The sequence below is a fragment of the Leopardus geoffroyi genome, chromosome B4, assembly GCF_018350155.1.
Source record: "Leopardus geoffroyi isolate Oge1 chromosome B4, O.geoffroyi_Oge1_pat1.0, whole genome shotgun sequence".
Lineage (NCBI taxonomy): Eukaryota > Metazoa > Chordata > Mammalia > Carnivora > Felidae > Leopardus > Leopardus geoffroyi.
Window position 1 is genome coordinate 123570952 of NC_059341.1, and position 21391 is coordinate 123592342.

The 21391-nt window shown below is 41.4% G+C and overlaps 1 long non-coding RNA gene across 2 annotated transcripts; it reads right to left on the reverse strand.

The window, feature by feature from the left end:
* Positions 1-425: 425 nt before the first annotated feature.
* Positions 426-21101, reverse strand: LOC123591178. Of its 2 annotated transcripts, XR_006709145.1 has the most exons (4): positions 20994-21101; positions 18683-18867; positions 3624-3715; positions 426-3331 (listed from the first exon to the last, which is right to left on the reverse strand). It is a non-coding gene; the product is annotated as an uncharacterized LOC123591178 (long non-coding RNA). The 2 variants fall into 2 exon arrangements; XR_006709144.1 differs by having other exon boundaries at positions 426-3715.
* Positions 21102-21391: the final 290 nt, after the last annotated feature.

Below are 21391 nucleotides of genomic sequence, written 5' to 3' on the forward strand. Positions count from 1 at the left end.
ATGGTTGAAGAGAAGCTAGGCCATCTTGTTTTTACGAATGGATGAAGTCACTCTCAAAAGTCCTTGATCATGCCATGTTCTACTGATATTGTGGCAAGCACTCCCAGCCTTTGACCCTTGTTTCTTATCTCTATGTGGGCAGCACAGGGGGCTGGGGGATTTCACCATCCTCTTTTGGCTGCTGTCTCCTGTGGCCAGCTGGGAAGTAAGGTGGACTTGTGACTAACTGGTTATGTAGGCTTAGGGGCTACCTAGGGACCTACTTCTCTCTTTTTTTTAAGTTTTTTTAAACACTTATTTATTTTTGAGAGAGAGAGTGTGTGAGCAGAGGAGGGGTAGAGAGAGAGGGAGACACAGAATCTGAAGTAGGCTCCAGGCTCTGAGCTGTCAGCACAGAGCACGGAGCTTGAACTCATGAACTGCGAGATCATGACCTGAACCAAAGTCAGACACTTAACCAACTGAGCCACCCAGGCACCCTTAGGGACCTACTTCTTGCTATAAGGCTCCTACATCTGGATTTAGAAATAAAGCATAAAGTCCCATTTTGTGTTATCCAATGACATTTACCAGATAATCTCAATTTCTACTTTATTAGGTCACTGATGAGGTTGATATTTTGGTTCCCATTTGGCTATTAGAGCATAAATTAGTCTTAGACTAAGGAAACTTCAGAACTGGGACCCCAGTGTTCAACTATATCTATTTAATGAATTTGGAAAGTCAACTAGACACCCTGAGCCTCAATTTTCCCAACTATGAAATGAGGATAATAATACCTGCCTCACCAATATATAACCACAGTAAGGATAAAAGAGATTCCATGTGTTAAGTGTGTTACCTGGCCAGCCCATCGTAAGAACTCAAATCATGTGAGCTGAAAAAGAATTTTTAGAAAGACAGGATATGTTCACCTTAAAAAAACAACAAAACAGCTAGTTAAGTAAAAGAGAAAATCAATGTAGGTTCTAATTTGCTAACATTGCATGTCATTTTTTTCCTCCTTAATAATAGCTATTACTTATTGAAGACTTACTCTATACCAAATATTTTATAACAATATCATATTCGACCCTCTGAATTCAGTGCTCTTATGAGCAGTCCAATTTTACACATAGGAAGACTGAAGCTTAGAGAAGTTAAGTAATAAGTGGCAGGGCTGGGGGTGGAGCTTGGGCCCATCTGGCTCCAGAATCACTACTTATAACCATTACTTTCTCCTGTGAGTACAAAGTAAAATTTGACTCAGTCCCTCCCATAACACGACTGCACATTTCCAAATGGCAGAGTGTGAATAAGTGAAATTAACTTTCTGTGAGCAGTGGATCAGAATTCAAACCCAAGTCTGTAACCTGAAACACCGCTAATCTGCGATGCTAAGCAATATTGCCTCTCATCTGGGTTCTGGCTGCCTGGGTAGGTGTGTTCTGAATTCTGGCACTCAGGTCAGTAAGAGAGCAGTGAGGTGGGGGAACTGCTCAGGCCATCTGGATATGAATTGACACCCACACCTGTCAGGACGTCTTGGTTTGTTTACTCATCTCAGTTGGCTACATAAGTGGTAACAAGAGTGGTGGGGACCTGGTTTCATTTGGAAAGCACTGGCTTGTTATCTACCTAGGTTGTCCCCGTCTGCTGAGTGTGATACCTATCCAGGGACAAAGTTCTGTTGAATAAGCAAGCTGTGTTTCAAGGCAGCTGTCCAGCTCAAAAACAGTCCATCTATTGAGAATCTGATTTCTTGGCAATGAAGCATTATTGTTATTAAGATATATTCTAATTCTTTCTTCACAAAGCCAGGTAGGTTCCCATGAAAAGAAATCACGTTGTTGGCATTGGATGTCATTTCTAGTAGCAGTTTTCCTGGTATTGGCTACAGGAACTGAATGGTAAGTTGTATTCACGTAAAGGGATCCTGGCAGGGGTGTGGGGAATGGGGTGGAGTAGGGAAAGGCATAACCAAGCTGCCAAGCTCAGGCCTGTCACAGACACAAAAAAAGTGCATGACTATCATGACCCTACACAGTGGTCCCGGCAGTCAAGGTTAGAAAGAAACTGTGGTGTGTGTGTGTGTGTGTGTGTGTGTGTGTGTGTGTGAAGGATGGAGGTGTGCTCTCATCAGATCTCTTTTAAAAGGGAGTCAAGACCTTTCATCATCTGGTGAAGGATTTACATCTTATTTAGTGTTGTCTTTCTTTCTATTTCTCCGGAAGTTCTGGCTTCAAACTTTTCAGCATCTTAAGATCTGAGTTCATTACATTAGAAACTGAACATAATGCCAACATCAAAGAACTCTCAGTCATTCATTTATTAGGAGTTATTGATAAAGTGCTTCCCATGTAAAAGGGTCACAACATACAATCCGCACAACTATCCATGTCAATCCTGCTTTGGGGGACACGAAGATACAAACAAGGTCTAGTTCCTGCCCTCAAGAAATGTAATGTCAGGGGCCTAGAGAGGATTTTAATGGCAGCTGGGAGGAGTGAAAGATTCCTTTCAACTGGGGGTTGGTGGTTGTGACATTCAAATTGGGCATTTAGATGGATGAAGGATTGGGACACATGGAATGTGGGCACAAGGGATGGATGGTCTTCAAAAGAGAGCACAGTGTGACAAATTATAAAGGGGCCAGAACTGGATAACCGTGTATTGAGACAAAGGGTATATGAAAGAAAGTAGTAAGAAATAAGGTGGAGACAGGTTGAAACCACACCTTTAGCCCAGTGGATCTCATTTTTAACTTCTTACAGAAATGTACAATAATAAATTTGTCTTTTTAAGCCAATAAACGTGTATTAATTGTTACAGCATCAATAGGAAACTATTATAGGGACCCTAAGACAAGAAGCAAACATCATAGCAATACCACATAAAAGAAGGGGGTCCAATCTGGAGCCCCCTAGCCACACTGGCTGAGACTGCTGACCAGCTTCTTCATAAGACAGAAGTAGACACACCTACTTCTTGATTTCTTCCACTGAACTTCTCTCTTTAAAAGGGCAGAGATTCACCTTCACTGGAATAGACATATGTTCTGGATATGGATTTGTTTTCTAGCCCTTAGTGCTTCTCCCACCATCACCAACCATGGACTTATAGAATGTCCCACCTACCACCATCATGCCATCCTGTGTAGTATGATGTCTGAGAAACAACGTCATCTCACAGCAAAAAACAAAACACAAACAAAACAAAAAAAGCAGAAATGGACTCTTCCCATGAAATTGCTGCTTTTATTGCATACTTCCATCCTCTGGAACCAGCTGGTATACTTGAGAGGTATCTGGCTTACTGAAGACTCCATTACAGCACCCGCTGAGAGACAACCCTGAAATGATGGGGTTCTGTTTTACACAATCTGATATACACTTCAAATCAGAGACCATTGTATGTGCTGCCTTCCCCACTTTCCACAGACACGGGGACAGGAATTAAGGAGTGGAACTAAGACTGGCTCTGAGTCAGTTTCCCAGGGCTGCCATAATGATGTGCCACAAACCCAGTAGCTTACAACAGAGACATGTTCTCTCACAGTGCTGAAATCTCTAAGTCTGAAATCAGGATAGTGGCAGGCCCCACTCCTGGGGGCTCTAAGGACTCTTCCAGGCTCCGCTGCTCACCAGCATTTCTTGACTTGTGACTGCATCGCTCCAATCTCTGCCTTGTGGTCACACTCCCTCCTCCTCTTCTCTGTCTCCTCCATGTTCCTCTTCTAAGGACAGTTGAAATAGGGTTTAGGGCCAACGTGATAATATAAGGCCCTCCTTGTGCCAAAATTCTTAACTTCATACCTCTGAAAAAACTCTTTTCCTAAATCAAGTAATCCCCACAGTTTTGGGGGACTAGAACACGGGCACATCATTTTGGGAACCACCATTCCACTCATTGCAGCTACATATCTGAATCCACAGGGTGGTTCTTTGAAAGAGAAGGAGAGAGACAGAGACAGAGAGAGAGAGAGAGAATGAGAAAGAGAGAGAGATTCCTTGATTTCATTCCGTGCGTTCTGACTCGCATTTCAGAAGATGGTGTGTAGCTGTCTGTGGCTTCAGGCGATTCTTGTCCATCTCAGCCATGGAGCTGCATTTAAGCACCAGAGAGTGTGTGTGCTGTCCGTCAGTTTTAGATTGCCAGAGTCACCACTTGCCAACTGTAGTACCTCGAGTAAGTTACTTAACCTCTCTGAGTCTCAGTTCCATCTGTAAAATGGAGACACAAGTAATACTTTTTTTCCCAGAGAATTCTTGCAAGGTTCAACGAATGAATGCACGTGAAGTGCTCAGAACGGTGCCTGACACATAGAAAGCCCTCAGTGTTTGTTTGCTATAATCAGTACTGCTGATACTATTGTCGTCATTATCATTATCATTAGTCATTGGGTGCTGAGAGGGCTGTTTCTCAGCCATGGCTTCCATCCACTGTATTTGGGGATTTTGCCCCTTACTACCTGGTGTCAGGGGGTCACAACCATCTTTCAACTCAAGCAGGAGTGGCTACTGGTCTTCACGGTATCCTTACAAACCTCAACTCATCTGTCTCATGATTGTTACCCTAATACCACTTCCAAATTAATTTGGTATCAGTCCCATTTGGGATGAGACGATCTGATTTACGACTCACAGTTCCAAAGAAGGATGAATATCGGTCGGTTTGATCTTCCAGTTGTCACAAAATATTGTATATGACACCCATGTGTTTATGTCTCTCAGTGTAACAGTAGAATTGAGTAGTTGCAACAGAGATCATATGGCCCACGGAACATAAAATATTTACTGCCTGGTCCTTTACAGAAAAAGTTTGCTGTGCTAGGTGCCCCAGCTACAAGGACACACACATCATTGTGCCTGCCAGCAGAGTTTACAGACCAGGCTGACCAATGGAAAAAACCCAATGACCAACGATAGTGGACAAGTGAACCATGAGAATGAGAGTATAAAGGAGGGAATGATCAGTTCTTTCTATGAAAGTTTTAAGGAAGCCTTAGAAGAGGAGATGAAATTTAGGTTGAGCATCACAACAGGTAAGATTTTGTTCAGTGGATACCAGTGGGTACTTCAGAGGAAGACTCAGTAGGATCAAAGGAGTCAGGAAAGTAAGCAGAAAGTATGGGAATCACTCATTAAGTTGCCCAGTGCAGCTGCCACATCTGGTGTGTGGGGGGAACAGAAGGAGTAAGTTAGGCGAGTGGTGGGTGGGTCCTAGAGAGAGAGAGGGGAAAAAAAAACCCAAAAACCTCCAAACTCTTAACTATGACGTGGGAATCCCCTATCTGGTAGCCTTCATCGGAACTACTGTGGCTTTCTGAATGACTCACTTTTTTACAACTGATACTGTTACGGTTAACCATGTAAACGATGGGGAAAGCAGCAGGGGCGGATCCGGTCATCGTGACATTAGCCTCCTAATAATTTATGTCTTTGTAAAGACGTTTGCATAGCAAAGTTATTATGTTTTATGATTAGGAAACCATGAACACTCGTTGGGAATTGATGGCCATTATTCCAACAGGAATCCAGCTTTTCAAAAAGCATGGTGTGGAGTACACAGAGACAGTACAAAGACAAGGGGAGACATGCCTGGAGACGCTGCCCCTTACCCCAACCATAGTCAAATAAACATGAAGAGTAAGTGAATTTAGAATAGAAGATGAGAAAGCCGGTCTTTGTGGTAGGAAGCGTTCCAAGAACAGATATTTCATCAGGAAAGCTGCAACTGGTCTGTCACAGGGTACAAAGGAAAGCTGCTCTCCTTTTCAGCATTATTTTGTCATTGAAATCTGTTTTCTTGATTGCCCCTTCCTTGAACTCAAAACTCAGATGGTGGATACACTCAAACTCTGGGTTATTCTGCTGAAAGAGGAGAAGTGGAGTGGGTAGGGCACGGGGAGGGGTGGAGAAAAACTGCCCCAGGGGCTCTAGAGAGAGAATCCCAAGCAGGCTCCGTACTGTCAGCCCAGAGCCCGACATGGGACTCCATCTCATGAACCGTGAGATCATGACCTGAGCTGAAGTCAAGAGTCAGATGCTCAACCGGCTGAGCCATTCAGGCTCCCCAGTATCACGTTCTTAATAAAAATTGCAGACCTAGAACTACTTTATTATCTCGTGTCTTCACCTGTGAAATGAGAATGTGGGAAAAGTTGGCATAGACACATAGAAGAGTGCTGGATTTGAGGTTGGGAGATTGGGTTTCCCAAGATAACTCTAACTCAGTTGCCTCTAACTTGCTACATATTTGTTTTGTGATCTCAGACAGATGGCCACTCTAAACCAGTTTCTTTATCTGAGAAACACACATAGAAATAATCTGACACTACTGAGGAGATTAAATTAAGTAAAGGAGAATTATAAACTTGACCAAGAAAGACTTCATCTTCCCCTCAAGTTTGTAAAAACTCAAGAAGACTTTAGGTGATAACAGATGATAAGTTTAATAGGTGATTAATCAATTGTCTTTAACATATGTTGCCAGCCTGAAACACAGTCCTAACTCTCACCCAGTGATCTCACTCTGGGAAAGTAATATGATACTATTTAGGATTATTTTGTGATAGCAAAAATTATAAAAAATCTGAGTGCTTAACTAAATGATTAGATAAAATAGGATGCTATTTTGTGAGTTATTAGGGGTTACTTATATGGGTTTATAATTCTACAGTCCCTGGTGGAGTCTCTTTCAACTTTAAAAACACAATGACACCTTATACAATGTATTTAAAAATCACAGCATTAATGGTGGGGGGGGGGGCATATTTTTACAAGGAAAAACAATATTAAAATCTATGGTGTTATGCTTGGAAGAAAAAATATCATAACATTGAACATGATTACTGAAACAACCTAGTGCCAGAATCTGTGATAATTTTCTATAGGTTTTCTGGTCAGTGGAGCTTGATTGACAAAAAACAATCAGTGGCCTACCAACGCATCACCCAATAAGACTAAGAAATCCCAGGGGTGCCTGGGTGGCTCAGTCGGTTAAGTGTCCGACTTCGGCTCAGGTCATGATCTCACAGTTTGTGAGTTTGAGCCCCTGCATCGGGCTCTGTGCTGACAGCTCAGAGCCTGGAGCCTGCTTCAGATTCTGTCTCCCTCTCTCTCTGTTCCTCCCCTGCTCTCACTCTCTTTCTCTCTCTCTCTTTCAAAAATAAATAAAATATTTTTTAAAAAATTAAAAAAAAAAAGACTAAGAAATCCCAAACTGTTGGGATAGGTGGAATGGTATTTCATTTCTTCCCCACTGTATGCCCTCTGGCTAAGTGACTCCAGACCTTTACTAATCAAAACACCAGATAGCCATGCTTCAATTAGGTAAGCATGACTCCCCATCTGCTATGGACTGAATATGTCCTCCCAGAATTTATCTGGCAAAGCCCTTACATGATGGTATTTGGAAGTGGGCTTTTGGGAAACAGTTAGGTCATGAGGGTAGAACCCCCATGGTCGGATTGGCGCTCTTAGTAAAGGGAGAAGAGTGAGTTCACTTCCTCTCTTTATTGTTCACCAAGTTAGGATACAAGGAACAGGCCCTCACCAGACACTCTGGCACCTTGATCTTGGACTTCCAGCCTCCAGAAAACTCTGAGAAATGAATGTTTTTAAGTCTCCTGGTCTATGGTATTTGTTACAGAAGCCAGAGTGAAGACACCATTGCACCTCTGATACATCTTTCAATATCATTTTGCAGAGGGTTCCTTCCAGAAAGCAAGACAGGCGACCGTAGGATGGTGGTGAAAATGGTTATCACTGTGCGTTTGCATTCTGGGGGTTGAGTTCCCTCAAGCAAAGCATTGTAAGGAATTCAGCAACAGGTAGCCAGCAGCTTAGGCAAAAACGCAAGTAATGCAGTTCCTGAACAACAAAGGTAAGGAGCCCTCCATCCCGGGCCAGGAGAACTGACCTAGGTGAATTCCTGATAAGCACTGGCCAGAAGCTGTGCAAATTAACTGCACTCCAGTTATGCTTTCTAGTGAAGCTGATGGAAGCAGAAGGCAGAGAACAGAGGTCAAACCAAAAACACTTAGAACTTTCTTGGCCTAGAAAAACTCTTCAGCACCTTGTTCCAAAGGCCCACTAAATTCCAAGTAAACAGATATAAAAACTTACTCCAAGATTGTGAGCCTTTTTTTTAAGTCATGCCTAGTATCCCAAACATTGAGCACTTTATGTTTCTCACGGTCGTTAAAGCAAGGTATGTCGCAAACTGTTGGTACGTGCAGGTGGGAGAACGAATGAATGATGGTAGACACAGTTTTATTTTGGCTGCAGGGTAGATATTGGAATCACTCAATTCATTTCTGGAAAATAAATGCTTGCCGTGAATGATGAAGAGCTAACATCAGGGGCCAGCTATAACATCTTATATGTTACTTAATTTAGACCTTAGTAATTTTACCCACGATCAGAGTGAAGTTCGGAGATGGGTTAAAGACTTTGCCCTAACAACGTATCTAGCAAATGGCTTACCAGGATTCACCTTTAGCTGTCTGCATCATTGATAGATGTCTATAGGATATGAATTCAGTAAGAAATGAGGAAGGTGTAAGGAAAGGGGACCAGAGAGGATCCTGGCCCCATCTAGGAACTCCTCACAAACTCTCCAAGAAGACTTAAAAGGAGAAAAATTCTAATCCCTTTGTTTAAAAACATTGTTCCTATTAAAATGCAAATGTAAGTAGGAGTGGAAAGATTAACTCTCTTCTCTCAGTCCTTGTCACATTTACTGCAATTACCTTTGGCCCTCTTCCTGAAAATTGACTTTGAGAAGCAAAAGAAACAGTGTGCCAGAGGGAACTAGAACCTTCGCTAAAGAGCCTCCGGCTTAGGCGGAAGTGGGTAGCTACTTTGGTATTTTAGCCTGGCATTGTATAATTGTATAATGTATACTTGTGAACCATATATATATGACAAAGAATGTGACAATAAAAACAATTATCCACTGATTAGGTAGGGATTTGTTTGGCTACCTAAAAGAGAAAATCCAAAATAGTGATGACCTAAATAAGATAAGGTTTATCTTCCTGGCAGGTAAAAGAAGCATGGTGATAGGCAGTTCAGTGAGCTGGAAGGCAGCCCAAAATATCATTCAAGGACCCAGTATCTTTTCAGTTTTCCTCTCAGCAAGGCTGACGGTTACCCCCTCAAGATGGCTGCCAGCACTCCAAGCAATTGTGTGGAGGCAGGAAGACAATCAAGCACAAATTTAATCACAAATTAATTTAGTTAATTATAAATGATAATTTCTAACCCATTACTTACACATTTATAAATAATACATATATAACTAATATATATAAAGATAAAAGACCAATCAATTTAATTCTACTTTTTTATAATTCCACTTTGATCTAGTAGTATTTATGATGCGGAAGGTTGAGGCAGGCTGAGGGCAAAATACAAGCTAGCACAGCCTCTCCCCCACACCCCCATATGTGTGATATTCCTCAGTCACTCCTGGCTGCGGATGAAGGAGAGGAAAGAAAACAAATGGCCAAATGATAAAGATCACAGCCGTACGAGATGACGTGATACCTTACCTACAAATCACAAAAAGTCAATTGAAAAACAACTGTTGGTTTAAAAGGTATATACAGTAGAAATAAACAAAATTCCTTTCAATATGAAATAATCTGAAAATATAGTGAAAAATACATCAATTGTTATATATAAAATATATGAACATATAAATAAATATATGTTGGTAAAATATCCATATGTATGTTGGTGTACTATCCATATATCCTTATACATATAGGACATTATATCTCAATATTATATATAGAGATAGAGATATAATATTATATATATGTTATACACACACACATATATATATGTATATATATGTGTGTGTATATATATATATATATATATATATATATATATATAATGTAAGTTCTCAACTAAGAAGGATTTATACAAAGAGAACTGCAAACATACTTGGGGCATAGCAGAAGCTTTGAATAAATTCAGAGCTTATGTTCTGGAGGGGGGTACGGTTATAGAGTAAATACTGGGGGAGGGGATGCTGCTTTACAAATCAATGTATAGAATTAATATAAATCAGATTAAAGTTCAGAGAGTTTTGGAGGAAGAGGGGGAAATTTTAACAAAATGATCATAACAGTCATCCAGAATGCAAAAATCTCATTGGTTGGTGAGATGTCAGCACCCACAATCCCCTTTATCTGGAATCCCCATTTTCTTGGGCTACTTCTCTGCCTCTGGAGCAAGTATGGACCCTTCCTGGGCCACCCTGATAAATTACCATAACCCTGGGAAAGGGGGTCGAGGTCTTGATCTTCTAATTACCCTAAAAGTCCTTGGACTGCTTGTACATGTTTTCTTCCCTCTGCATTAATCTTCAGCCTCCAAATATCAACATTTCATTTGAGAAAAGACGGAGATTTAACAAAATAAACTTCCACCTCCCCAGATACATCACTATATCTGTATTTTCCAAAATTATCTTTAATGAGATTGTATTACTTTGGAGTCAGAAATAATGGTAACATTATTTTTAAAATTATTTAGGAAGAGATCTTAGCATCTTACCTGGTTACAGTAATACTAAGTTATTTTGAGAAAAGAAAGTCTGTGTCAACAACTGCAACTGTAGCCAACTTCCAATAAAAGTTATTTGTGGGGCTCTAGGAAAGCAACTGATAGAGAACATTCAAATCATGGTTGAAACTATACCAGCCACAGAATATAGGAAATGGATTGATTGTACGTTTATTTGATTAAAACCCCATTCTATATTTAGGAATCCAGTTACCATCCTACATGCTAAAACTGCTAAAAATTATTAAATAAATTAAGAATCATGTCCTATTAATTACTTGGGGGGGGGGGTGGGAAATGATCAAGAGGTTAACTAATGAAATAATGAGATTGTTATCTCTGCTTTGCCTTTCTTCAGATACTGGAGTGGGATGGAGGCGTGTCCCCTCTTTCTTCTTTTTTACCTAATCCTTCCATTTCTAATCTTAAGCTTATAAAAGTCAGAGCCTCTCAAGTGTTTTCTTTGTTGGGCCACTGACCGGTGCAGGGCGGGGTGTGGGGGCAAAGGGGCTTCTGCTCTGAAGTGGCTCCTTTGCTGGTCGGTGAAGGAGGAGATGGGGCGTTCTCTGTATTGCGGTCACCTCCACGTGCGCCAGCTGAGTGCTCTGTGGTTATGTGCTTGGCACAGAAGAGGTATTCATTAGATATCTGTGGAATAAAGTGGGTTTTGTTTCTTTGTTTGTTTGTTTGCTTTGTTTTTTGGTTTTTGGGGTTTTGCTGAGTAGTGATAGTTTTAATATTTTCCCACAGATTATTTGTCTTAGATGGAAGGAGAGTCAATCTACAAATTAGCTGATCTACTGCAGGTAATTGAGAGCTGGTTACACATACAAAACAAAACCACTAAGAAAACAAAATAAATACTCTGCAGAAGAAAAAAAAATTAATAAAAGCAAAGGAAGTACTACATCAAAGTGACAGCCGTGGATGGTGGGACTTTTCTGGATTTTCTAAAATACTTAACCAATATACACTAATTTCATAATAAAAAACAGATTTTTGAAAGTATTTTCAGATGTGTTTTCACTTTGTGGTGGATTTAGGATTTTGTTTACATGGTATCATAACGCTCAATTGATTTGGTAGTTTCTTAGACAATCCACAGATCTAATAGCAAAATACAAAACAAACAAAAAACCCCAAACACCCAGACTTGAAATTTGTCCCTAATATAATTGGAGTCTCTAGTTTATAATTGATTTATTCTCATTTTTTGAATCTGAAGCAGGTTCCAGGCTCTGAGCTGTCAGCACAGAGCCCTACCTGGGGCTTGAACTCATGAACAATGAGTTCATGACCTGAGCTGTAATCAAGAGTCAGACACTTAACCGACTAAGTCACCCAGGTGCCCTGATTTAGTCTCATGTTTCAAAAACAGAGAGACTGTCTCTGCATGGCATTATCTCTACTACCAGTGAGAATAGGGGTAAGAGGTAGACAGTAAAGGCTAAACATGGTTAGCAAATATCAATTTGTTACTCCCTCAGTGTTTCTTGTGTGTCTAACTTATGGTGGCAGTATATAATTTATCCTCATTATTTTATGATGATCTTCTCTCCCCATTAATGAAATTGCAAATTACCTGAGAATAGGAACCGTGCCTTGCTCACACAGCCCACCCCTGGAATAAGTTAGGTCCCCATGTTGCGCTCTCCCATAACACCCTGGGCTTTCCTGTCTGAAGGACTCATCATAAGTGTAAGGAATATTTTTAGCCCTCACTTTTCGGCTTGTTATGTGGAGAGAGCTCCATGAGAGTGATAATCTTGGTCTCATAGCCCCTCCCAACTTTTTGTACCCTTAACCACTGGGCTTAGCCATGAGTGTAGCTCTCTTCCTCCGTGGAGGAGACTAACCAACTGGTAGGGCTACTCTGGGTTAGCTGCTGGGAAGATAGGAGAAGGTAAAGGTGGCCAGAGATTGCAGCCAATGCTATTGGCAGGAAACCTGCATGATTTTTGGCTCTGTCTTCCTTCAGGGACTCTCCGTCTACGGTGAAGAAAACCTGCAGTTTTGTAGAGAAAATCCAGCTCAGGGGAATATTAGAAAGCTACATGACTGGGGCGCCTGGGTGGCGCAGTCGGTTAAGCGTCCGACTTCAGCCAGGTCACGATCTCGCGGTCCGGGAGTTCGAGCCCCGCGTCAGGCTCTGGGCTGATGGCTCAGAGCCTGGAGCCTGTTTCCGATTCTGTGTCTCCCTCTCTCTCTGCCCCTCCCCCGTTCATGCTCTGTCTCTCTCTGTCCCAAAAATAAATAAACGTTGAAAGAAAAGCCAAGTGATGAAGTAGAGTATTTGCTAAAAACGTGCTGCTTGATGAGATACTGAGCACTTCCTTGGTGGTTTGAAAAATAAAGTCTCTAAAAACTCCCCTGAATTTAAAAAAAAAAAAAAAAAAAAGAAAGCTACATGACTAAGGAAGCCACATGCTCAGACAGTTTTGTCATTCATAAAGCCAGCATTGTGACTTCTACCTGACTGCTCATCTCTCTCTCTCATCTGATTCAGAAATTGCGTGAGAGAGTGGTATGATATGACTTCTTAAAATGCTAAAATTACTTTTAATGTAGTATCTCTATTGCCTACCAGATGGAAAGTCTCATGAAAGGCATAGCCCCTACATCTATTGGTTTCCCCATTGTCTTCCCAGGGCTCATCACGGTGCCTAGCATACAGTAGGCCGTCACGGAGTGTTTGCAGAATGAACAAAGAAATGAGTTTATCGTTTGATTATTGCTTTTTAGTACAGTCCCTGTTTGAGTCTGATCAGGCTGCTGTAACAAAAGTACCACAGACTGGATACCTTAAATAACAGACGCTTATTTCTGACAGTGCTAGAAGTTGGAAGTCCAAGATCAAGGCATTGGTAGATTTGGTGTCTGATGAGAGCCCTCCGCCTGGTTTTCAGACAGCCACTTTCTTGCTGTGTCCTCAGGTGGCAGAAAGAGAGAGAGCTCTGGTCTCTTTCTCTTCTTATAATGGCACTAATCCTGTCATGGGAGGCTTTACCCTCATGACTTCCTCTAAACCTGACTATCTCCCAAAGGCCCCAGCTCCAAATACCATCACATTGAGAGACTGGGATCTCAACATAGGAATTCTGGGGAGGCACACACACCAAGTTCATGGCGGTCAGGACATAGAATTGGTGCTTAGTTAACACTGATTTGAACTAAGCTTGGATTTAAAGGATGGGGGTCATGGCAGCTCATGGTGCTTCATTCTTCTTGGCACTAAAGTCCTCTGTTCCTGAGTGTGAAAAGCCTTCTAAGCCCACCTGAGATTTTCCCTGCTGCTTCCCTTTCCCAGCTCAGCACAGCGCCCCAGGGGAGGGGAGGGAATACAGACAGATGGGAACCTGTTGGTTGCCCGTTTGCATGCCTCATCTTAAGTACTATGGAGGACAAATTATATTTTATTGAAAAAGATAAAATTTGGGGTGAGGGAAGAAATAAAGGCACCTAATCATAATATAAAACGATTTAGAATCTGTCCCACCTTCTGTGTAGCACAAACAGCCTTATTAATCGTGCTGTCATTCCCTCGCACAAGTGATTCAGTCCAGGCACTGGCCCACCTCCCATGTCCGTGGGCTCTCTTTGGGTCATACCTCCTGCTGGGTGACTCCACTTAGACTCTGAATTAGGAGCCGAACATTTTCTTAATTTCCACCACACAGAAGAATACTACATGTAGAACATCTGCGAATCTTAAGTGTAGGCTTCAAGCAGTACCCACAGCACTTTCCCACACATAAATCTCTGTGTGAACTTAGGTCAACTGATACTTGCCTTCATAGGTGATTGTGAGGCCAAGCACATGTTGTCCTTTTGAGCATAAAACCAAGACTCCCTTTCCAATGGGAAAGAGGCCACAGTATGAGAAAGCTCAGTAACAGCTCACAGAAATGTTGCTTGTCTGCTTTTTCCTCCTGCCTTTTCCAGCTTGGGTGACTGAAGCTCATTCAGTCAGCTGGAATCTCAGTCTCTCAGTGTCAGAAGGCATGGCCTTCTCAACCACCCAAGGCTAAATTTCCTCCTCAATAAGTATGGTCCAGCCTATGTTTTCCTTCCTCCCTGGGCAAGGAGGTAACAATGCCATTCACCATCTCCAGACAGCTTCAGCTAAATGAAGAGGAAGTTCATATGACAATATGTGTAGTAAATCCAGATAGATAGATTAGATAGATCAGATAGATGACAGATAGATAGATGGATGGATAGATAGATCTATGATAGATAGGTTAAATAGATAGATAGGGCAAGTAAGCATGAAAGATGAGTGCTTCAAAATACTACAGAACTCTTCAAAACACTTAATTCTTCTCTGAGGAACTATATAGAACAGGTTTCTATAACCTGTTTTGCTTTACACTATCTAGAAAGACAAGTAGACACAGAGCATTTCTAGGAGGAAAACAATCCTACTATTACTCAAATACAAAAATGCAAATGCAGAGAATTCAGGGAATGGCACAGCACCATAGTTTCCTTGTAGTCAATTCAATGAGCCACTGATGGTCACTGGGAGCCCTTCTTGCTCTGGTCTTCTCTCTTTGCTTCCTCTCTATCACCATAGTTTTTCCATCTTTGTATACATTTCTGCAGCAACCCAACTCCACTCTGGAATAAACAGATGCTTACAATCCTCCACAAGAGTAGGCTTGGGCTTCCAGAAGTTTCCAAGTAGGGCATTATTGAAGTGAACTCTTCTTGCTAATATTTATTCCATAATATATAATTTATTATTTATAGTAAAAAAAATACCTACCAAGAGTAATTACAGCAGAAAATTCCATTTGGTCACCTTGAATTTGCCATATAATTAAGCAGATGTAATGATGAAAGTGGTTAATCTAGAAGATAAGATATCCAGTTTATGGAGAACAGAAGTTACTCAATCACAACATAGCCTTGAAATTTGCTTATTTCTATTGCCTTACTCTTTTCTCTCTCTTAATCATCATTTTATGCTTTTTTATCTTCTGGGGAAAAAAAATCACCACTTTCACCCTTTGCTTTGCTTCTTAGAAAAAGTTTGATGTACAAACCCTCCTCCTGTGCAAGCTGGAGACATGGGGTTTCTGATTCAGGACAGAGTTTCTGGAGCCAAAAAGACTATGAAAGACAAGGTATAAGAATGAAGACAGTGAGAATCAAAGACACAGTGAGGTGGCCCCTCTGGGTTGGATCAGAGGATGCCTGTTGGAGGGTTGGGGGGGGGGTATAAAAAAGATAGCTAAGACGGGTCCACACTGTTGAAGGCCAAGGAATCTTGACTTGGTTCTGTGGCCCATCGGAAAGACAACCATACAGTTGCAACAGCAGCCTTTCCTCTCCTGCTCCTCTGCCGTTATATTGTCTCAACTTCTGCTCCTGGCTCGTCTCCTTCTCTTCTTAGGTGGGGGGGCTCAGCTGTTCTGGACAACAGAATGGGAAGTGACTGAGACACCCTGGAGCTTTGCTTTTGTGGTTCTGATACACAGCATTAGACCTAATTTAATTTGAAAATAATATAGTAAGATGAAAGGAAATCCCACTTGAGCTCCTCATTTTAAAAAGAGTTCAAACAAAAAGATGATGTGAGTCTGAGACCTGAACCTTAAAGAAGGCCCTCTGGTCAATGGAGGCAGAGAGGGGGCAGATGTTTTTCCCATCTGTGTCTCGTTCCTTCTGGCATGGTGGCCAGATGAGGGAAGGAAGCACACAGCAGAAGAACATGCCAATTTGCTGATGCCGCCCTCTTATTTAGCTCACGGAAATTTCATAGCATCTAAGGTCTAACTTTCCCCCTGGATTTGAGGGGAAAACTACCTATAGCCCTCTTGAACTAGTTTCATGGCAGGAACTTGGTTACTGTGCAGAATTTCACCCAAGATTAATTGAAGTTGACATCCTGAATGTCTTCTGCATGATGTACTAAGGTAGTGTTTTTGAAAAATGTCAGTATCTGATTCTTGGTGTGTGGTTTTTAGATGTCCAAAGTATTCCCACTTCTCAAATTCCCTTTAAGAAGCTGGAATGTGATGCATTTCTGGGCTTTCTTTATTTCAGATGAATCCCCACCTTGTTATGGCAGAGTTCCTATACTCCAAATCAACAATTCATCACACACACACACACAAAAAAAGAAAACCCTAAATGATATCCAGAGTGGCTGACCTTGGTTCAACACAAACTATTCTCTACTTTACGGGAAATTGGGATCACAGGCCAGCTTTACATTAAATGGAAAGGGTACGCTACCATCTTGTGGACAAAATATAAATAACACTGAAATATACTCAAGATTACTTTCCTTTGAAATGTAGTTAATACCTAACTGGTCCTGGCCTACCACCTGCCATCATGATGACCAACCTGTGCAATTTGGAATTTTGGCCCTGAATGACCTTTGTCAACAGATCAGGTGTATGTACGTGAAGAAATGAGAGTTTACTGAGAAAATTGTGGAACACAATTACCAGAGAGATCTGGGTCCTCATATAACCTTTGCCTTTGACTCTTGCATTTAGTTTTTATTTTTCTAGTTACAAAATGATGCTGGTCACCCTGAATTGGACACATGGGTTTTGGGTGATGTTGACAGCATTAGTTTAACACAGTGTCCTATGGAGTTGCATGCGTTAATGCCAATAGAAATTTATCAATCAGTTAGTTTCTAATGTATGTAAAAATTAGTTATTTTTCTCCAGAATGGCCCACACACTCCACACACATATATACACAAATTTCCCACTCATCATGGTGCAAAAGGAATGACATTCTAGAATGTGGAAGCACAATTGCTGTCACCACAGCTGAATGAAAGAAGAAATTATAGAATCACAGCGTCTTAGGGTGGACAAGGACCTTCAAGTTTATCGAACCCAATGACTCTCATAATGCTTGAGTCACTTGTACAATATCCAGCCACTCTTTGAACATTTCCTCCCAGAATGTAAGAAAGTACTGGCAATGGGATCCATGTGAAAGACAGAGAAGCAGGAGATTTCCAGTACATATTTCCATAGATCTTTTTGTTATTAACACAAAGAGAGATTAGCAAAATTAGACTAGTCATCAGAGAATCTCTATGGAAGCTTCTGTAAATGCTAGTCTTCTTCTCTTGGCGTAGAAGTCCTAGCCTATTTACCCTATGCCGAATTGCTCCCATGCCCACTGGACCTCAGAAGACCTTCTGAAGTTAGACCTTTCCAGTGTTAAAAGGTCTTTCATCTCTTAGAGAAGGAAGATATCTACCACAAACTGAAGATCTGTTTTATTCCATCAATTCTTCTTTTAAGCCATCACATCTAAGCTAGGAATCTAGTGCAAGTATGTGTGTGTGTGTGTGTGTGTGTGCATGTGTGTGTGTGTGTGCATGTTCTGCAGATTCTTCCTCATAGGGAAATTAAGACTCCCCCTTCCCCCAAGTTGATCCCAGTGGCAAGGCACAACTTGAGGAGGCCGCATCAGGCTCATTTTTATTGTGAGTAAAATATACATAACTGGTCTTTCATAGTCTTCTTGGGTGTATAAAATGGAGTAATTTATGTCTTCTGTATCCTCCATAGAGATATTTCAAAGCTTATGAGACCACTATCTCTCATCAGTTCACTAACCTCAGTATTTACATTGCTATTATGACACTGCATAAACAATAGAGAGCAGAACTGATTTCCAAAGAAATATGTCCACCCTCACTTCACAGTCACTGTGGAAGCATGGAGTTTCTGCAAATGGAAGCGCTCTAAACCCACGACACAATGACAATGTTGACTACAACAGTGACAAAGATAGATGATGCCTGGACAGGTATTGGTTCCCAGACGGCTGCAGGGAGCACAGGCGAGAATTAGAAATGTTACCATCTGGGCGCTGAGCGGCTCAGTCTATTGAGCATCTGATTTGGCTCAGGTGGTGATCCTGGGGTTTTGGGATTGAGCCCCACATTGGGATCTGTTCTGAGTGTGGAGCCTGCTTATGATTTTCTCCCTCTTCCTCTGACCTCCCCAACTTTCATGGGCTCTCTCTCTCTCTCTCTCTCTCTTTCTCTCTGAAAGGAGGGAAGGAAGAAAGGGAGGAAGGAAGGAAGGAAGGAAGGAAGGAAGGAAGGAAGGAAAGGAAGGAAGGTTACTTACCACACTTGAGCAACTGTTGGCTTTCCAGACCAGCTCCACTTGTCTCCGTGTTTTGATTTGCTTGACTTACTTCCTCTGGGGTCCTTAGGTTGTTGTTGCTGTTGTGTGTTTTCATTACACCTTGTGGCCAAAAGTATAAGTGCAGCCTCTGAGAACAGACCCTTACTTTAAAAGGTCTGAGGAAGCTTTGAAAGAAAGGCTGGATATAAGCTGTGTCCTGATAAACTGTGCTTTTAAACCACCAATACCAAAACACTTTAAAATTAATAAGAAAATGATCCATGTCTGATGAGAAGAAGAAACCTTCTGCACTGCACTGTTTTCCACAATTTGGACTTGGTATTTTTGATTGCTTTCTCTCTCTCTATTTATTATTATATTAGTTGAAACTATATTAACTAAATTATATTAGTTCCTAGTGCTATATTAGCTATATTAGCGAATTAGCTATATTTGATCAGCTTCTAGTGTACGATGTAATGATTGGCCATTTGTGTACATTGCAAAATGATCACATGATAAACCTAGTTGACAGCTGTCACCATACATAGTTCAAAACATGTTTTTTCTTGTGATGAGAACTTCTACTTTCTTAGGACATTTCAAATAAGCAATACATTATTTTTAACTATGGTCACGACGCTGTACATGATATCCCCAGCACTTATTTATTTTATAAGTGGCCATCTATTTTTATGTGAATGGTGAATCTTTTGAATGCTAATACTAGCATTTTGTCACAACATTATCAGGGTTCTTCTGTGCTTAAGAAGACTTTGCTGCATTCTTACAGATAGATTTAGGATAATTTAGTGTTCATTTATTTTTGAGAAAGAGAGAGAGTGAGTGGGGAAGTGGCAGAGAGAGAGGGAGGCACAGAATTGAAGCAGGCTCCAGGCTCCAAACTGTCAGCATAGAGCCTGATGCAGGGCTCGAACCCACAGACCACAAGATCATGACTTGTGCTGAAGTGGGACACTTAACCGACTGAGCCACCCACGCATCCCAGATTTAGGATAATTTAAAGTGCTTCTTGTCACCAGAAGAACTTATCTCCAAATTAATAGTGGAACTCAATGGGGAAACAAGACTCAAGGTCTAGAACATTACTGTGAGGTCAAGTTTTTGGAGACTTCTTTGTTCTGTATTTGAAAAGTTTGTGTAACAGACATAAAGGATACTGTGAGGGTTATAGGAATTCCAAAAATGTTCCAGAATAGAAAGAATAATATTATTTCTTGAATGTCTGTGAAATAATAGCCAATCTGCCAAGACTTCTCCATATACAGTAGCCTGATTATCACCATTCCAAACTTGGTGTGCATTAGGTGGCTCACTCAAGTCACAAAGTCAGAAGTACTAGATTAAAACCCAAAGCCTATACTCTATTATGCCATGTGTGTGGTTCTCATATAGAGACTGAAGTGTGGCCTCGGTGAGTTCTGGTAAAAGAGGAGTAAATTTGATAAAGCAAAAAACAGTCACCTAGAAAGTGTCCAGCTCTATAAGACTGGAACTTGGGGCAGAAGTCGAAGCTGTTAATATAGATTTTGTGGTCACCCACATAGATGTCAGATCTAAAGCTATGAGAAGGGGTGCCATCATCAAGGGGTGGCATGGAAAGAATGAGGTACAAATCCTACATCCTGAAGAATGCCCACCAGCAAGTGGGTAGGATAAAGAAATGAGTCTCCCCGATCCACAACCATTCCAAAAGCCAAAAGGCAGGTATCAGTACCCCTCACTTTTTACAAATCAAAAAGCTGAAACACAGAGAGCAAAGTGACATGTTCAAAGTTACACATCAAATAAACACACAACCCAGGCCAGAAACTAGGGTCCCTGTCCCTCTGCTCATTGCTTTTTGTCCACAATCTGAAAGTGGAGGCCTCTGTCTTCCCTAAGTCAATTTTCTCCCCATCAGGTGAGAACAAATAGATCAATCCCCAGGGGAGCACTCCCACCCAGTCTGGGTTTCCACCTCTGTTGGTCTGACAGCTTTCTGCTCTTTAAATGAAATGATCTCATATTAAGGCTTGGTGTACATGGGGGGCAGGAGGCAGGCAGTAGGGGAGAAGCAGGAGTCAGTATTCGTTTTCTCATTTAATTAACCATATTCAACAGAGCTATAGCCATGGCAAATTACTAAAGGCCATAACACATCCTTCAAGGAATACTTGGGGCCCATTTTTTTCAGCCCATTAGTGATCAGAAGAACAGCCTCATAAACCCAGGTCTGCCAAAGCCAGAAGAAAAATGTGTATAATTGGAAAAAGGTTGAAAACAATCCTGGATAATAAATTACACTTACTCAGTTCCTTTGTCCTTCCAACTCTGCAGCTAGCCTCACATTTCATAAGGGAGCCATGGAGAAGAGGCGAATGCTGAGAGGAAGACTGTACTTATTAGACACCAGGGGGAGGCCTCCAAGATGAGTGAAATCAGTTGTTTACTTAGATTCCTCTAACTTGAAGGGTGCGTCATGCCGAGAGGAGGCCATGGCTGCCTGCTTCCCTCGTGGTCTAGAGCAGGGCCCCACAGCTTAACCATTATCTGCAGGCAAGTTGGCAGGAGTTGCTTAACAAAATCTCTTCTAATTAGGTGTTCTGATAATCTTCTAAATTCCCTCCTGCAAAGGCCAACTACCTACCTCATTTCCTTGGACTGCCTGGAGTTACAATCTTCTCTGACATTTAATGGCTCCCTCTC